Source organism: Melospiza georgiana, chromosome 11, assembly GCF_028018845.1.
Source record: "Melospiza georgiana isolate bMelGeo1 chromosome 11, bMelGeo1.pri, whole genome shotgun sequence".
In the NCBI taxonomy this organism is placed as follows: domain Eukaryota; kingdom Metazoa; phylum Chordata; class Aves; order Passeriformes; family Passerellidae; genus Melospiza; species Melospiza georgiana.
Genome location: NC_080440.1, coordinates 12,556,224 through 12,574,311, shown reverse-complemented (window position 1 = coordinate 12,574,311; position 18,088 = coordinate 12,556,224). Strand labels below are relative to the sequence as shown.

Genomic DNA, 18,088 nt, shown 5'->3' with positions numbered 1-18,088 from the left:
CTGTCCACTCACTGCCAGTTTCTGTTCCCAGAGTGATATAACAGATGACATCCAGTACAATATATTCTTTTATTAACCATAAATTTGAGCCTGCTTTAGGGATTTGAAGTGTTCAGTTTCATGCTGAAAAAATGTAACGTTATCCACAGACCATCAGCATGTGTAACAAAAACAGAGCCACAGGTTATGTGACTTTGATCAAATTATGACAAAATTTCATCTGAATTTAAAAATGCTTGGAAATCCATTTATACTAATTGTTTAACCTTTTATTTTTAAAGATCCATGCACACCATCTGATTTTTTCTGCAGAAAGTAGTCACTTCTAAGAAATGAAGTCTCCTTACAGAATGACAATGAACGAGTTGTCTTCTGGCATTCATCTTATTTAAGAAGCCAGAATGCAGTGGAAGTTTTAAGACAGCATTTAAATACACAGATTAAAAAGTGAAATTGAACCTGTGTTTCTCACAAGCTTTCACTTGACTCCTTTCTATCAGCATTAAACTGAACATACATGCAGCTAATCCTAAAACACTGAACAGGAAGATACAAAATACAATCACATTATTGGAGTAAATTCAGAAGTAGATCCAAAGATCATCAAGCTTCACTTCCAGTAGAAATTATAGCTTTTAACAGGAATACTTGGATATAATTGTAATATTTGGATATGATTGTAAGATATATACATGGAAACAAATTTTTTTTTTGTTGCAGTAAAACCACAGTAGGAGGAGAGGGAGGAATCACACCTAGAAACCCAAGTCAGGTTGCCACAGACAAGCACACAGATAAACTACTGGAGCTTCAATGGCTGAATGATATTTAATAAACAATAAATAAAAGATGTAAACCAAATGCAACGTGGTTACACTGAGCCATCATCATCCACAGTTACCAGCATTGTTAGACAATATTGGATGTTATTCTATCACTTATTTGGGGCTTTGATTCCTACATTTACTGCCAGAAAGTAATAAAAAGAAACTTCTGTCGTTGCAGCTCATTCTTTAGTGAGCTCAATGTCCCATTTTCAAACCTCTGCATGACATTTCACGGCCAGTGGTCCTTAATGAAAAAGAACCCCAAAAGTGAATGGCATGATTACTGAATTACTCTTACAAATGCAACTATAAGGAGAAACCTAAGCTAGCCCAACTTGCATTATTCCTAGCTAATGAATAAAAGATAAAGGTTTTGTTTCCTCTGATGTTCTGAAGAAGCATGGAAAAATAACTTTTCACCTGTTAAGGGTCTGGCTGAGTTAGGTGTTTGTTTTTTCTTTTTATTTCTTATTTTAACTCTTTTTGTACTTAACCTATTCCTCTTGTCAGAAGGTAAACTAAGCTAATTATTAAACAGCACCAACATAATTTGTTCAAAACAGAGAATTAAACAATAAAGTTGTAACTATGCAGTAGATCATTTTACTGGTTCTTTGAAAAGTATCTTACCTCAACTTTTTGTAGTAAACAACAGAAAAAGCAAAACCTTAAATATTCTTTCATAACTTCACCTCATTTGTGAAGCAGTGCCAGAAGACCTCAGCTAAAATTTTGACAGAGGAAAAAAAATGAAAGCTCCTTATAATGGGGAATAATCCTCACCTGCACTCTCTACACAAATTTGCTCATAGACACTGCATTAATAAGGGATGCTGTCTTTAGAGCAAGGTAAGAAAAAGAGAGTTGGTGAGACCCTCTGGGTTGTTCTGTAATTTTCGTGGTGAGCTGACCAAATTCCATTCACAAACTGTGGGCTGGCTGGTGAAGTGCCCCCCTTGGGTAACAAATGAATACCCTGCTCTTCATTTCCTGGCAGGAAGGGCTGGATAGCCTTACCCTGAGGTCTGTATTCCACCACAGAGCTGGCTGCATTTCAACAGATGCTGAAGTGATTTCTGAAACATTATCATCTTCTTGCTTGTGAAAAACTCACTGTTAAAAACACTCCTATGAAAAATGTTGAATAATTTATATGCTCATTATACTAACCTCAAACTCTTTTGATGAGATACCTTTAAAAGAGTATCTAAATTAACACAGCTTAAGGGTGGGAATGTTAAAAACATCTGAATAGCTACATGGAACACTGGGCCTAATCACAAAAATAGCCTGGGGATTTCCTGCCTCCCCTGTCCAGTGCCTCTGCCTCCATGCTGTACTTCACCAATTCTGAACATATACTTAACATAAATGCATGGGGACCTCATTTTATCCATGTCATTGGAATTACTCCAGTTGTGAAAAGGGGAAAAAACAAACAAAACAAAAAAAAGTAGGGATACTTTCAATTCAAGCTGCTTTAAAAATGTGATTTACATTGCAGCTCACAAATAGGTGCATTAAAGCAGGTGGGGAGGGAAAGGCAAACACCAACACCAAAGTAGGAGGAAACAGATGGGAGTGAGAATTTCACAAAGCAGCTTCACTGCTGAGTCAATATAAAAACATATCTACACCCCTGAGCCACAAAAGAGACAAACTCCATTGAAGTTTATAGGAGTTAGGGCACTCCATTCTTTTTCAGAATCCCACTCCAAGCTTTTCAGGGTCTGCTCACACTTATATGGTGAAGCTTAAATCACCCATTTACACCCTGTATCTCTCAAACTTCAAGGCCAAGCCCAGCACAAGCTTGAAAACTTTGCCAAAAAGGTTTGTGATTCCTTCCCACACGGTATTTAAAGCTCATCCAGACAGAGCACCCTTTGTGCTCAGCAAAAATTGCACAATTTGCCAGCTTCAACTTCCATCCTCGTTTTGTTACCACTGCCTACAACTGGGGGCAAGCCTAGACAGGAAGGTAAAACTGATTCCCATAAAGCTGGAGGAAGAGGAAGCAGTGCAGGCAGGCTTTACAAGGGCTGAGAGACAAGACACAGACTGGCACCTTAACAGCTCAGAGAGAGGAAAAGAATGGAATTCTTCACTGGCAGGGCAGCTGTAACCAAAGTTACTCTGGTACCTTTGATTCTTCTTGGCTGGGCAGCTGTAACCAAAGTTACTCTGGTACATTGGAGGGGGGAAAAAAATCACAGAATCATTAAGGTTGGAATTAAGGAAGTTTTTCCTGTGGGATAAACAAATTTCCAACTTCACTGCGCACTCCCCACTTCACAAGAACACTCTACATGGGTTGCTCAGGATACACCAATGAGACTGAAGACAGCAATTATGAACAAAGCCTAAGCAGCAGCCACTGCCCAGCTGTGGGCCAGCTGTGCCCCCTGTCCTGCTGTTCAGCTCCCTGGCTGCACTTTAGGGTGGCCCCTGCTGAGGACAGCACCCAAACCCTCCCCAGGTGGATGCCCTGGGGAAGTGATGAGCACTGTGAGCCTGTGACCCCTGGGCCACCTGAGGAGAGGCTGGCACCACCCAGCTCCTGCATGGAGCCAGCCCCAGCACTCAGTGCCAGCCAACCCCACAGCATCAAGCCACTTCAAGTATGGAAGAAAGCCCCACCAAAACAAAAGTCAAAGTGTTGTCACTGATTTTAATAGGTAGGGTTTAGCTCTTTAAACAAAACAGCCAAATAAAACCAGAAAGAAATCCCTTAGTTTTCCATGTTTGAAAGGAAAACAGACTGAAACAGACTGGGGTGTTGTTCCTACAAGCAGAGGACAGAGGCCTGCTTGGAGTTTGCTTAAATCACTGTCTAACACAAAAACATTGTGTGACTGTTGTTTCTAAAGTTGTGGTTTTTTGATGCTTTCTGATTCCAGACAGTCACACCTGGAATTACATATGTTTAACTGAGCTGCTGATAACTTATAATTTTAACAATTCAGAAGATTAACTGTTTGGATCCAAACATTCTCATATTATGCTTTCTATGAGCTACACTAGATTCACACATCATTTTAACCTGCATTATTTGGAACAAAAAATTCTCTTTTAGCCTGCATGCAAAATTAAGGTTTCAAAAAGGGGACTTTCACAAATCAGATTATTATTATTCTTCAGTATTTTACATACAAATAGCTGAAACTTCAGTATAGACACGCAGACACAGAACAAATCTTCTTTCATAAATACCAGAATCCAACCCAGCAGCCTCCTCATCTTGGAATTCCATAACTTTTAAAGGAAAATATTAGGAAACATATGGAAATACTATGCTATAATTACAAAACTCAGAAAGATAAATTTTATAAAGATAGAGTGAACTTTAAGCATCAAAATGAGTTTGGGATTTAGTTTGGAGAACTAAAATCCTCCATTTGAAAATACAAAGCAAAGTTAATTAGAAAACACAGTTTGAGCAAAGGGGGCTCTTGCAAAGAGTTCTTAGAAAGGATCACCTTGAATGTGTTTGATGCTGAGGCGACGCCATAACTTTTCTTCACACAAAAGCAGTCATCTACAGAGCACAACCAGATGTTAAGTTTTCTTTTCTTAGTTTCTGTAAACCTCTGTGACCTCTCTCAAATTAAAAAAGGGAATAGCATTTTTAAAGCCACGGGAGCTATAATTAGTGAAGCATTCTAAGGATTTTCATTAATTCATAGCCAGCCAACCAGGAATTTTCCCACAGCCGTATACAAAAAAAAGTCAGGGAAGTCATTGATTGCTTGGTTGGATTTGAATGTAGTCAGAAGTAAGATCAGAAATACCTAGTCACTCCCACTGATATAAGAGTGAAGAACATAGGCAAGGTCAGAAATTAAAATCCAAGCCTGCCCACCAACCATGAGGAAAATCCAGCAGGGCCATATAGCAGGGGGTATAGCAATGGGTATTACACACAATTTTGTGAGATAAAGGATCATATGGCTAGATCATTCCAAATCAATCATTTGGAAACTCAAAGCCCTGAATGTGCAGCTCCAAGCAGATCTGCAGGCCTGTCATTGCCTCCAGGCGGCAGCCCCAGAGCTGATTGATGCTGTCCAGTTGTTGCAATGTTCACAGCAGCTCACGGCCCTCACACACACCGATGGAGCCCTTTGAACTCCGCACGCTCCTGAACAGCCCCTCATTGTTCCGTGAGCCCGGGAACAGCACACGGGGAGCGCCAGCCTTCGGTGGGATGCTCTGAACACGGAGGGTGCAGGGAACACAAGGGCAGCATCCAGCAGCAGGAGCCGGCTGGGCCCCGCAGCTCCGCCATGGGGCGGGCAGGGGCAGCAGGAGGGACAGACCCCGGGCAGCAGGAGGGACAGACCCCGGGCAGGAGGGACGGACAGACCCCCGGGCAGGGGCAGCAGGAGGGACAGACCCCGGGCAGCAGGAGGGACAGACCCCCGGGCAGGAGGGACGGACAGACCCCCGGGCAGGGGCAGCAGGGAGGGACAGATCCGCGGACAGGACGGACGGACAGACGCCCGGGCAGGAGGGACGGACAGACCCCTGGGCAGGGGCAGCAGGGAGGGACAGACCCCCAGGCAGGAGGGACGGACAGACCCCGGGCAGGGGCAGCAGGGAGGGACAGACCCGCGGACAGGACGGACGGAGCCCCGGGCAGCAGGGACGGACAGACGCCCGGGTCTGGGTCTCCCATTCCGCGCTGCCGCCATTCTCCGCCTCAGGCAGCGCCCCCAGGCACCGCCGAGCACCCGCACAGCACCCGAGGAACAGACCTGACTCACACCGCTCACGGACACACAGTTCTGGTTCTCCTCCATCAACCGGAACACACATGCCAGAGTTTGTGCTTTCAGGTACGATACCTGATGCAGTATGGAGTCCCCTAGCACAAAGCTACCTCTCACATTTATTGGGGCTCACTGGAGTATGATTGATGCACGCCAAAAGCAGATTTACTGTCTTGCTGAAAAACAGCTTAAAGAGAAATAATAAAATGTCTCGAACAATTCTTAAAAGCCAATAGTGACATAATATTGTAATAGCCTTCAAGTGAGAGAATTTCAGAGAATACAGTATCTCCTGGAACATGTGCTGATGCCTGATAAAACTCTAATCCAAGCTTTAATTATTTTTAATAATCAAATCAAACTTTGGGAGAACAAATCCCAACCTGCACATTTGACTTTCCTCACACTCCTGGAATCTATCATGCAGAGATGAGAGGTGACAGGAGAAAAATGTACATTTGAAATCCATTAATGGTGTCTTGGACATGACACTGAAAGAACAATTTACTAAGAAAAACAAGTTGAAGCATGTTAAAATAACATTTATACCCTGGTTTTGCTGGCAGAATTTTGGTTAACCAGTGATAATACCTGTGTTTCTGTTGTATGGATATTGCAATGAACCTATCCATTACTGGCATATGCCTGTATTCACTACTGTACTAAGTATATATCTGGTCAAAGTTTTTATGAGAAAATTCCATAGAAATATTGGGTGTCAGGATGTGCCACTCCTTTTGAGGAGAGCTGGGGAGGACAGTGAAACAATTATAAAATACTATAAGGCATGAGAAGATAAAATCCTTTTTCAAGTCTGCACTTAAATTTTGACCCTCAAATAAAGTCTCACATTACCATAACCTAAAACCTAAAGTACTTTGGATGTATTGACCTAACATTCTTTTAGGTTACTGTAACTTAAACTTCCATTCAATCCTTTTTTATAATTCATATAGAGATAAGGATATAAAAATAAGCATTCGTCTAACTCATACTACTTTTATGTGGTTTTTCCTAGGTTTGGTGTATTAATGCATAATATTAATTTTTAAATATAAAAACTGCTATAGGAACATCAGCACTAACCTTAACTTTTAGAAAAATGTATATTTCAGATCCACTTCATTGTACTGATAGCAGTAAATATAAAATCAAAGCAATATACTCAAAAACAATTTGTTTTTAAAAACTAAAAATGGCATTCAAGTTTAACAGTTCTGCAGGGATACTTCACACTCCTCTTGTTTGCTTCTAAAAACACATGTTAAATTTATGGGTAGAATTCAGCCTTTGAGCATAATTAAGCAGGCAAGCTCACATCAAAGCTTTGTTTCATCATCTTTAGGCTGATCTGCTGGACAGCCGGTCCTTATTAAACACCCTTTAAATGTTGCAGTTTCAAGTAAGTAACATCCATGTTATATTAACATTACCAAGTAATTAACTAAAGAAAAGCTAACATCAGCTAATCAGGACAGCTTAACATCCTTTCACCCATGGACTATAAAGTATTCATCTGTTAAAGCAGAACTTGTTCTTAAATAAATGTCTCAAGATTTTCAATTAACAAGTCTGCTCCAGCAGTTTCCACACTTGTACTTCGGGAAAAGCAGATTTTGAGGGAAGTAAGGCAGGGAGTGGAGTTCAGCATCTAAAGTAAGGGACACATTCTGGAGAGGAAATCAATCAAATCTGTAACAGTCCCAAGTGACTCCAACTGTTAAGTCAACAGCTGATAAATTATCATCACATTCAGATTGCCCAGTTCCATGCAAACACATAAGGAAATACACAGTTTTGTTGGAAATAGACAATTTCATTGTTAATACTGAGAGTTAGTTTCAATTACATAAATATGTGTTTCCATATTTTTTCCTCTAGGTTATGTATTTTGATGCTCATTCTGAAAACACAGCATTAAACTGTAGAGCCTCAGTTCATGAGGAAACAGTCATCTGTGACTTTAAACATGAACATATTTATGCTACTTTGTGCATTTTTAAAATCATTTCAATAGGCAGATTGTCATCAACACTTTTTGACACTAGACTAGGAACGGGGTCTCATTCTCTGCTACATTTTTCAATAAATGAAATTCAAAAGAAAACCCCAAAACAAACCCTGGAGGGACCCTGAAGCCAAACTCTAACCAAACAAAAGTGATACAGATGCCTACCTGCATGACTGACCATGCCTGCAAAGCCTTGCACTCAACATGCTGCATTGTATCTAATCACAGCACACAGGAAGCTTTAAGTGACACATCTCATCAATTCTGAAATGCTATCACATTGTTCTGGATGCCAGGCAGAGAAATCTATTGATTCTATAAATTCCCAAAAAATGGCACATAGGGAAGTGCTGGCATCTGCTCTGCAGAGCTTTAAAGCAGCTCTGGAACTGTCTTTAGATTAAAGAACACCCTGATGGCAAACATTATCACCTTCCACCATGCTCCATCTTAGGGTTGTCTTCTGCCTAATACCTTGTAAAATTTTTAAATACTCTGCAAGAGACAACCTGTTTTTTTAACTCTTGGGAAATAACATTAAATAGAAGGGAGAAATTTAAACTTCGGTAATTTCTTAACATTTTAGAGAGTGTTTTTCCTCCAAAATAAAGTTCCCAAAACATGTCCTCAGCTGGAAAACGTATTTCTGGATGACCTAGCTCTGTGCTAGGTAGATTCCTAACTGTGGAGAAGTGTGAGTCTGCTTTGGTATGCTTGAGGAGATAAATGCAGGGACACAGCAGCATGAGCCAAAAGAATAATGAGGCAGGCAGAGCTCCCAATAGTGGAACAGTAGGAAATCTTCAGTGTCTCTGCTCTGAAGTGAAAAGGAAATAGAAAGTTCCTTCCATAAAGGGCACAGAAGGGGACACAGGGAGTTTCAGGGAGAATGCACGGGAACAGAGCCCTCCAGTTTGAGCAGCTTTGCTTAGCAGAGCAAAGGAAGGTACAACTCTCTGCTAACGAGGAGGGGAGGGTTGGTAAAATGCTGGATTATTTATTCCTCCTCATCATACAGTCACATTAAATATAAGATTTATACTGAACACGATTTAATGCCAGGAACTTCAGAGGAATTAAACATGAAAAAATTTACTCATGTGTGTATTCCCATTAGAATCTACAAAACAACTTGAGAGTGAAGTTGCTCATGTGTTTAACACTGAATAAATGAATCTGAAATATATTCAAATCATCCTCAGATCACACATCTGTCTTCTCTGTGCACCTCGTGGCTTGTTTACAGCATGAGAAAAATTCAGGGTCTACTTTTCCAGAATAGCTCCCCATGTGGACACACAGATTCTAGATTAAAACAGGCCCTTCTCTGAACTACTTCTATTCTGGATAAAGGTATGCATATGAGGTCCCAAGATCATCCATATGGAAAACTACTTTGCAATACTATTCTACTTTAAGCAAATGTCTACCCTAATGTGAAATGATAATGTGGAATGCATCAAAATTTCTATTAAACATCAATGAAAGGAATCCTACACCAAGCAAAGTCAATCCAAATTCTACAGTCCTGAACCCACTGAAATCTGATAATTCTTAGGCACAGTAATGCTACTTGTCCTGGTATTAATTGCTTTCCTGCTACACACATGTAGAGTTTGCAAGACAAATGTCAGTGTATTACCAGAGAAGATGCATAATACAGGCTATAAATAGACTTTGTGATGGAAATTGTAAAACAAACAAAAAGTCACATCTAGAATGTGATTTAGTTTTTAGTTTTGAAAACGTTAGATATTAACAGTTTCAGGAGCTATGAATAAAACCAACAAATAGTTCCTCATCAAATTCTTTTAACCATAGTCCAGTAATATGCTCTCATTAAGACAGTTTTTTACTGCTACAAAATATTGAGGATACTTAAAACTGTATTTTGCACAGTGAAAGAAACTTGTGCATTACTTGTGCATGTATGTATATTACCTCTGTGTATATGGAGAAAAATAGAACACAGATTCTCAAAAATAACACTCAAATGATGAAAAAAAAGATTCACCATAGGGAACTGCAACTCACATTTACAATTTTAGCAGAGGAGAATACCCAATGTGCATGTATCTAAATGCACATACAAACCCAGCTAGCTACATTTTATTTCTGCTTGAACAACCATTAAAAGTTAAATTATATACTTTTAGATTATTTATGCCCTTGAGAATTACCTCAATTCAAACACTTCATTTAATGCAAACTAGACGTTTTTACTTTCTCTATATAAAATGTTAAGATTTATTCATGCCCTTAGCACACATTAATTAGACACTACTTATAAATAACCTGCAATAAGAATAACTATTTGAATAGGATACAATTACTTAGGGCTTGTGTCTTTTCAATCAGTCAGTGTCCCTGCAGTGTTTAGAGTGGCAGAGGGGAAGTGGCCTGTGGTTAAACAGAGGAAATACCAAGGAATTTTAATAGAGCAAATAGTCTCTTTACTTCCTACAGGGTACTACTTCAAAGGCAGCCCTGCTCCAGAGCAGACAATGTGTTAGAGGGGCCATCAGTCATTTAATAGCATGTCAAGTCTACTCAAAACTTACATGCAGCCTAAGATAAATACCACAGACCTGAGACAATGGGTACCATCCCGCAGTCATTACTCTAATAAACGCTGCCCTGCCGGCAGTACGGAGGCAATCATGTGCAAGGGTGGTATTGCAAAATCAGACCACAAAATTTTAACTACACAATCAGACAAGGTAGCTAATAAATTGGCTAGGGAAGTCTGAACTTGAAGCTGAAAATACAATAGAACCAGAAACTAGTACAAATATTTTAAAAGCTAAAATGGTACATTAGTTGTGAGCAATAAAGACAAAGGGGGGTTACACTAACTGGAAAGAATATAAATTTTGCTGATTTAAAAGTCAGTCAAAATCATTGTATTAAAAGAATTACATTGTGATAGATTCCCGTTTGACACACACAATGATATCATGTAAGCAAAAAAATTAATCCAGAACAAATTGCATTTGCATATTTCTGTGCAATACACATTAATTCAAGTGTATTACGAGTCAAGTATTATGACTTGTAATAGTGATAATTTACTTAATAGAAGATGGAAAACTTGACACAAATATAGGTGTTATGAGCCTGCTGAGTACCCTGCCCATGTCTGGTGAAACACACAATAGACGGACCGAGCCAAAACATTTCATTGCTAATTCTGCTAAAAAGACCAAATAGGGGAGTCTAAACCTGTAACTGCTCCATCCAACACAAAGGTTTAGATCTTAAGCTTTACCAGGGTTTGAAGTTTGTTTTTTCACACTCTCCTTTTACATATTTCCCGATGCTTTCGCGTTTCTAAACTATGCCCTACAAACTTCTGAACTCTGTGTTGCAGCAACGTTCTCAAAGGAACTGATCTGAACCCAAGAAAATCCTTAGTGACAGTCTAACAAAAAGGAAAAGCAATGAAAGTCAGTTGTGTTCCCTCCAGCGTTCCCGGATCACCACGCTTCAACTAAACCTGTAACCAGCCATCAGGAGAAAGGACAGGAACGAACCAAAACACACAACTCAAAAGTCATTAGAAGTATATATTAAAAAATGAAAAATAAAAAGAATATGAAGAGCAATCGAGAAAAAACACCAAAACACACCAGAAAGGGGAACAAAAGGCAAGGACCAGTAACAAAACGTTTATCACCTTCCTCCCCTCTTCCCCCTCCCGTAAATTTCCTACATCCTCTGTATAATGATCAGGCCCGGAGCTAAGACCCCAAGCCGGCCTCGAATCATTAAAATAACAAAGCCCCAGCGATCGCTTTTATCCAGGTCGGCTCGGGGAAGCAGGGAGCTGGTAAAGGACCTGTTGAGTGACTTCTTCACACTCGCCGGCTGCGAGCCGCCTCTGCCCTGGGCGAGAAACCCATAAATATCCCTGGCCGGGAAATGCCACCCTCCCTCCCGGCCGCAATTAACTTCCAGCTGCAGAGCCCCGGGGCAGCGTTACTTGTTGCAGAAGTGTCCCCAGGGCAGTGCTCCCTCCCTCCCTCGGTCCCGCACGGCGGAGCGGCCGCAGAGCCCCGCGGAACCCGCGCCTTGCGAGAGCCCCGTGCCCGCCGCGGCCGCTGCGCGGGGAGCGGCAGCTCCGCTCTGCCCCGCTCTGCTCTGCCCCGCTCCACTCACCCTGCCCGGGCACGCTTCGGCCGCCGGGCCCCTCCTGCCGCCGGCCGCTCCCGCAGCGAGCCGGGCAGCGCCGAGGCAGGCGGCGAGGGCCAGCAGGACGGAGCCGAGCCGCAGCCCCGGTGCCATGGTCCGCAGCGAGCCCGGCGGGCGGCGGTGCTGCCGCCGGGAGCGTGCCGGTCCGTCGGTCTGTCCGGGTCTCTGACTCCGCCGCTGTGTGTGTGTGCATGCGCGCCCGGCCCGGGGGCGGGGGGTTCGCCCGAGCCCCGGCCCCGCCGCCCCCGCCCCGCTCCAGCCCCTGCGAACGGCAACAATGGGAGGGAGCAGAACCCCTTCCGGCTGCTTTGCTTTGCTTTGCACCCTGCCCTTCCCGGGCAGCGCCCCCGCTCCCCGGGACACCGGCGGGCTGCTGCCTTCCTGCCTTCAAACCAGCACCGGGCCGATCCCATCTTCGTTCCGTGCCGCGGTACCACATTCCTCATCCACTCACTACATTGCAAGGAACACAAGTACCAAGGAAGATCAGTGATAGATCTTTGACATGATTTCATACATCACAGAATCAGTTAGGTTGGAAAACACCTCTGAGATCATCAAGTGCCATGTCCAGTCTTTCCTTAAACACTTTCAAGGGACAGTGACTCTTCCATCTCCCTGGGCAGTCCATTCCGAAGTCCAATCACCCTTACTGTGAAGAAATTCCTCCCAATGTCCAACCTCACCCTCCCCTGGCACAGTTTAAGGCTGTGTCCTGTTACTCCTGGGAGAAGAGACCCCACAGGCTACAACCTCCTTTCACGTAGCTGTAGAGGGTGATAATGCCACCTCTAAGCCTCCTCCAGGCTAAACACCATCAGCTCCCAAAGCTACTATTTAATTACTCTTTAATTAAGGAAGATAAGCTGGAAGAATATACTATCATAAAATTTTCAATTGTTGAAAATGCAAAGGAAGTCATAAGTGGCAATAAATATTTCAACTTTTTCAACTGGAGTTAATTCTGACATTACATTTTTTGATGAAAACACATTTCTTTCAAATAACATAAATCACATTTCTGATAAATATCAAATGCAAGGTGGTCTAATATATCAGTAAATTACATCCATTTCCTCCCCTTTTTCTCAAAGTCATGTAAGAGACAGAGCAGCCCAAGGCTCCTCCAAGGCACAGGACAATTCAGCTTGGAAGAGAGCTCAGGGGTCTCTAGGCCTAACCCACTGCTCAAGGTAGCCCTAACTTCAGTTTCAGATGAGACAGCCCAGGGCCTTGTCATACATCACTTTTACATGTCACTTAACTCCAGTTATTTTGAAAACCTTGATTTTAGTACATTCTGTTTGCTCTGTTTGATCTTGGACAAAAACATCCTAATGGAACAGACAAACCCATCAGTATTTTATAAAAGACATTAGAGTTTGGATTGAAATACTATGTAAAACCACCACTAAGGCAATCAGTTGAAAGGAAACATGACCAGCTGGCAATTTTTAACTACTATTGGTTTTGCACCTATCATAGGTTTTCCATCTTTTGTTACTAGTGGTGAAAATAATATGATAAAGCTTTCTTAAACTGTTTGTTTAAGTTGATGGATCACAGCCCTGGCACTCAGAGTTACCTTTGAAAACAGGTTTATGACTTTAGGATGGCCATTGCCCTCCATTGTGACATGAACGGAAATTATATTTTTTATATTAAACATTTTTTTGGCAAAAATTAGAGATTAGGCCATTGTTATTTGCTGCTCTGGGATCAAAAGGTTCCTACTTTTGATCTCCCTTTCCCCTGCAGGCTGGAATTCTGAAAAAGGTAATATTAAGTCTCTAGGTGGAATTCCACTGATTTTATAATGAGATGTTTTTGATGGCCCAGGCCAAAATGGAAGTTTAGTACATTTTCTCATTGTACACCACACATTTCTGTCTGGGTATTCCTGCTTTACTTTCTGCTTGCATTACTCAGAAGTCGTTTAACAGGCATGAAAACTATATGAGCATTTTTATTTTTAATCAAGTTAGGCTGCATAAAACCTGTAAATAACTAGTCCTTTTATGTTTGAATGAATTACAAAGGACATAAAATACCACAGCATCCTGGCTGAAGAAAGGAAGACATACGTACAGTTCATTTCCAGGTCAGTAAATACCTCTGCTTCCCATAACCACCTTTGACAAGCGAGGATTCCCTGTTGGACATAATGCCACTGATCTGCAATTAAATCTTCTAAACCATGGGGAAACTGTTTGGCTTTTTCTGTTAGCTGAGATCTAGACTGCTGGAGCAGCTGTAATTTTTAAGTGAAGACAAAATGAGTATTATCTGAGCTATTGATGCATTAGCCTATGATGTTTTTAACAAAACCACACACACAACAAATAGTGCCAATGCCTTCTAGCAGAACAACTGAAGAACTCACAGGTGCCACTGTTACACTGGCAGTGTCCAGAAAGCAGCAAAATTATTGGCCTCATTTACTGAGAGCTCAAACCTAGCAGCACAAAGCAAAGATGCCATCAGACAAAACCAGCACTGATACTTCCTTCCCACCACTTCAGCCTAAGCTAATAACAAATGACACATCTGAAAGACAATTCCTCCATGCTGTGCCACCATGTGCAGCCTCTCCTGTGAGTGCACTGCCTGAACACAGAAGTATTGCATTGCTTCAGATCCATTTAGAATAATTTCCACTGAATTCTTTGGTGGAAAACAGTAGTGGAGAGGCAGGAATCAAATGACTGCAGTTAATGTTTCTAACAGGAGTCTCCAAACTGCTGTGAGCTCATGGAAGGGCAAAAGTGGCTGTGGGGACTCTGCTTGTCTGTAGGTTCCTTTGTCCTTTTTACAACAGTCTCTTGTTTCTGAGTAGTATAGAATGCATAATACCCAAAAGTCATGGGTATCAGTATCCTGCATTCTACAGCTGGTTTTGGTTGCCACTCTCCCATCTTGCTTAAAGCTAAAAATCTGGTTTTTTTTTTTCCTTCTCCTTTCTGAGCAGCTGTTCCCAGATGGAGGAGACAGTGAGAACTCAGCAATTCCTATAAATACATGAAAACTCATGGACCAAAAATTTCCAGCAATATGGTTAAAAACTCCCTACAAAATCTTTCTATTGCTCAGAGAAAATTCATTCTTGGATTTATGCTCCATCCATAGTTCATATTTCTAGCACTGAATTCTCTCCCAAGAGAGACTGACCTTAACTGCAAAAGAAATCATTCAAACAGCTCCCTTTGGGGCAGAAAGGGTGCATCAGGCTTGCAGAGTATTCAGCTAAGTCAGACAATCATGGCTATTGCAATATCACAATATTGCAGTAAGTCAATAACTTCTGTTACAGACAGACACTGCCCACTGTTAGGAAAAGAGCATCAGATGCAGGGAACCAAGCAGACAATGTGCTAAAAGAGATCCCAGAACAGAAATCCCTCAATGTGAGGGTCTGCTGGAACTTCATCCAGCAGATCTTTGAAGACAGAAAATCAGATCTTTTGAAAGCAGGCATTTGCATGAAATTGTCCCACTTCCATGGGGATGGTTTATCTATGGGATGAGCACTGAGCATAAAATAGAGGAAGAACCATCGTCCATTATCAAACCTTAGGAACAAAACTAACAAGTGTGAAATGGATGTGGGCACTCCCAGCAAGGGCATGAAAATTTCCACCTGTGTCAGAGGTCACAAAAATTCTGTTTCCATGGAATCTTCTGTATTATGCATGCCATAGTTTCAAATGATCTGGCCAGGCTCAAGTGAAAGGTTATCAACTGATAAGAAAACAACCTCAAGCCATAAAATTGAACTGAAATTTGAATCAAATCTATCAATTGTTATGAATACCCATCTTATGAAGGCAAATATTAAATCATTATGCCTTGAGAAATGTGACAAAAATTCATGAAACACAGAGTTCTCAAAGAAAGATCTGCATTACCAGTCTCATTTTATAGATGAGAAAACTAAAGCACCAAGTCATAAAGATGCCTGCTTTTATGTCTTGCACACATGCTCAGGGCTAAACCAATAATTAGATTTGGAGTCAGGAAAGACTCTGTGCCTCAGTAAGACAGGAAAAGAGCCCTGTGTGTAGCATTCTTTGGTTTTAATTTGCTGCTGTCTGTAGAGACATGCTCCACTTGCTGAGGTCATCCAGGCAGTGGCAGTGGCTGAGAGCCTCCAGAAGAATTCCACTCCAGTGGTGCTGCTCTCTCAGGAGCGGCAAAGAGCACCCAGCAGGCTGTCCTGGCTGCCAGCTGCCTCCTGCTGGGGCCACACCTTGATTGGCACTTCTGCAGGAGCTGCTGCTGTGGCCAGATGGGAAAGTGGAATTGGATGCAAGAATTCCACTTTGACACTGCCAACCATTTCCATATCCAGATGCTTTGCAGCAGGTCCTGAAATGGAGCATCCAATCCTCTCTGCTGCCTAAGCCAGACCTCCAGAATCCCACAGAGTTTCTCTCCTGCTCACATTTTTTTTTTTTTTTTGTCACAGTGTCATGTTTGAGATTTTTCTCAAAAATCTCAAGTCCATCTCCAGATATTTGGGGATGTTTTGAGGCTTGTAGAGTTCAGAGAGAAGGGAGTGAATGGTCTTGTGACCTTTCTGGATGACTTAATCTCTTCTACAGGAAATTGCACTTAATGACCAGAGAAGTTGAAGTCCTATATTCCTAGAGGCTCAAGTCAGCATCAGATGTAGGACTATGTTATGGTGAAAAGGAAATGACTGAACTAAACCAAACAGCTATTATATGAAAATTACTTCTGATCACCATCAAATTAACAATTTGTCAGTGATCCGTGGATGCAAATCTTCATATAATGTTACCCCTCCCCAGACCTCACTGTTCCCTGTATTGTATAGATGCCTCCTCCTTCTACCGTCAGAAAATATTTGCAGTCAAATGTCTGATTTCTCTATTTCTGTTTAGTTTTGTATCTGTTTATTCACATGAATATAATAAAGGAAGTTCTCTAAGATAATTCAACTTCATGATGTGCCACCAAGCACACTCCTCCCTGCTCCAAAAGCACCCCAAAGTGACTCACCCTGTGGCCACATGCTGTTTCTGAGGGAGCAGGGCAGGACTGCATCTTTCAGCAGCAGTCTTCTGTTACACTGGATTAGGGGTAATATGAAACTGCACTTTTAAAGAAGAGTAGATTTATGATGCAAAGAAAATTGAAAATTGTATGGATGAGTCATTTTTCATGTTGAACTGAAATTATTCTGAACCAACAACTGTATCCTCAAAGTTATCAATGTTTTATTATTTAACAACAAATGAATAATTTGTAATGTTCAATTATTTTAAAATAATGTATTTCTGCAATATAGAAATTTTATCTCAAACAGCTATTAAAAATGCAAACCAAGATCCTCACAATGCAGTTTGAATAAATGCCAGAAATTATAATGAAGTAGCACCTTTACAAAAGTTTCCAGTTTTAATTCTAGTCTCAACCCTTTCTTACTGCAGCACAATGCTTCCCTTGCAGACAGCCTGTCCTTTTCCTTCTGCAGGGAAACACGGGGGAGGGAGAACAACCCTAACCTGATTTAATGTCCATTGTGCAATTCAACAGCATCCTGTGGCAATGTCTGCAAAATTAATCCTAGCACACTAAGGGACCCCTCACTGAGCATAACCTGCCTTAAACCCTTTCCCATTTAACTGAGGGAGAGCTATTTGCTCAAGCACTTTGGGATGACATCATTTGTTATTTGAGGCCAAAAGCTAAGGGTAATTAAGGCTAAAGAAAGTGTTCTGAAATTTTTTGCAATTAAAATGCATAGAGACACTTGTAACAGATACCACTGCAGAACAATAGAAACATGACTGGATGAATTAAAAAAAGTTTGACTATTGTGCAACCACTGTGGAAGAAGACTGGAAAGCCCTTTGTCAATAGCACATCATTCTACTCCACAAGGGGAAATACACAAACAAAAGAAAATAGCAAGGCTGCAGGCATATGGAAATCTCTTTTTTTTTTTTTTTTTTTTTTTGTTTATATGATAAATATTCCCCAAAATATTCCAGTGTAATTTTAGAACACTTCATAACAGATTGATGAAAGAATGCACAGCAGTTCTACATGGCTGGGCTGAAAAAAACAGAGGAAGAGCCCTATCAGGAATGACAATTGTTGCTGGCAGCTCTACCTCTCCAACAAACAAACTCATGGTTCTTTTTCTCTACAGTCTGGCATATTATTTTAAAACACAAATCTGAAGCAGTTGGATATCAGGATTGAGTTAGCTGCTTATTTTTGGAAAGAGTAAGATAAATATGCAGATAATAACAGACTGA

General features: G+C 41.3%; 1 protein-coding gene across 1 annotated transcript in view; it reads right to left on the bottom strand.

Moving 5' to 3' along the window:
• The window catches only part of IL17RD (interleukin 17 receptor D), a 42,800-nt gene extending 30,963 nt beyond the window's left edge, over positions 1–11,837 (bottom strand). The window contains exon 1 of the mRNA XM_058031923.1: positions 11,769–11,837. The gene's annotated coding sequence lies outside the window, so the exon portion shown is untranslated. The remainder of the gene's footprint in view (positions 1–11,768) is intronic.
• Positions 11,838–18,088: the final 6,251 nt, after the last annotated feature.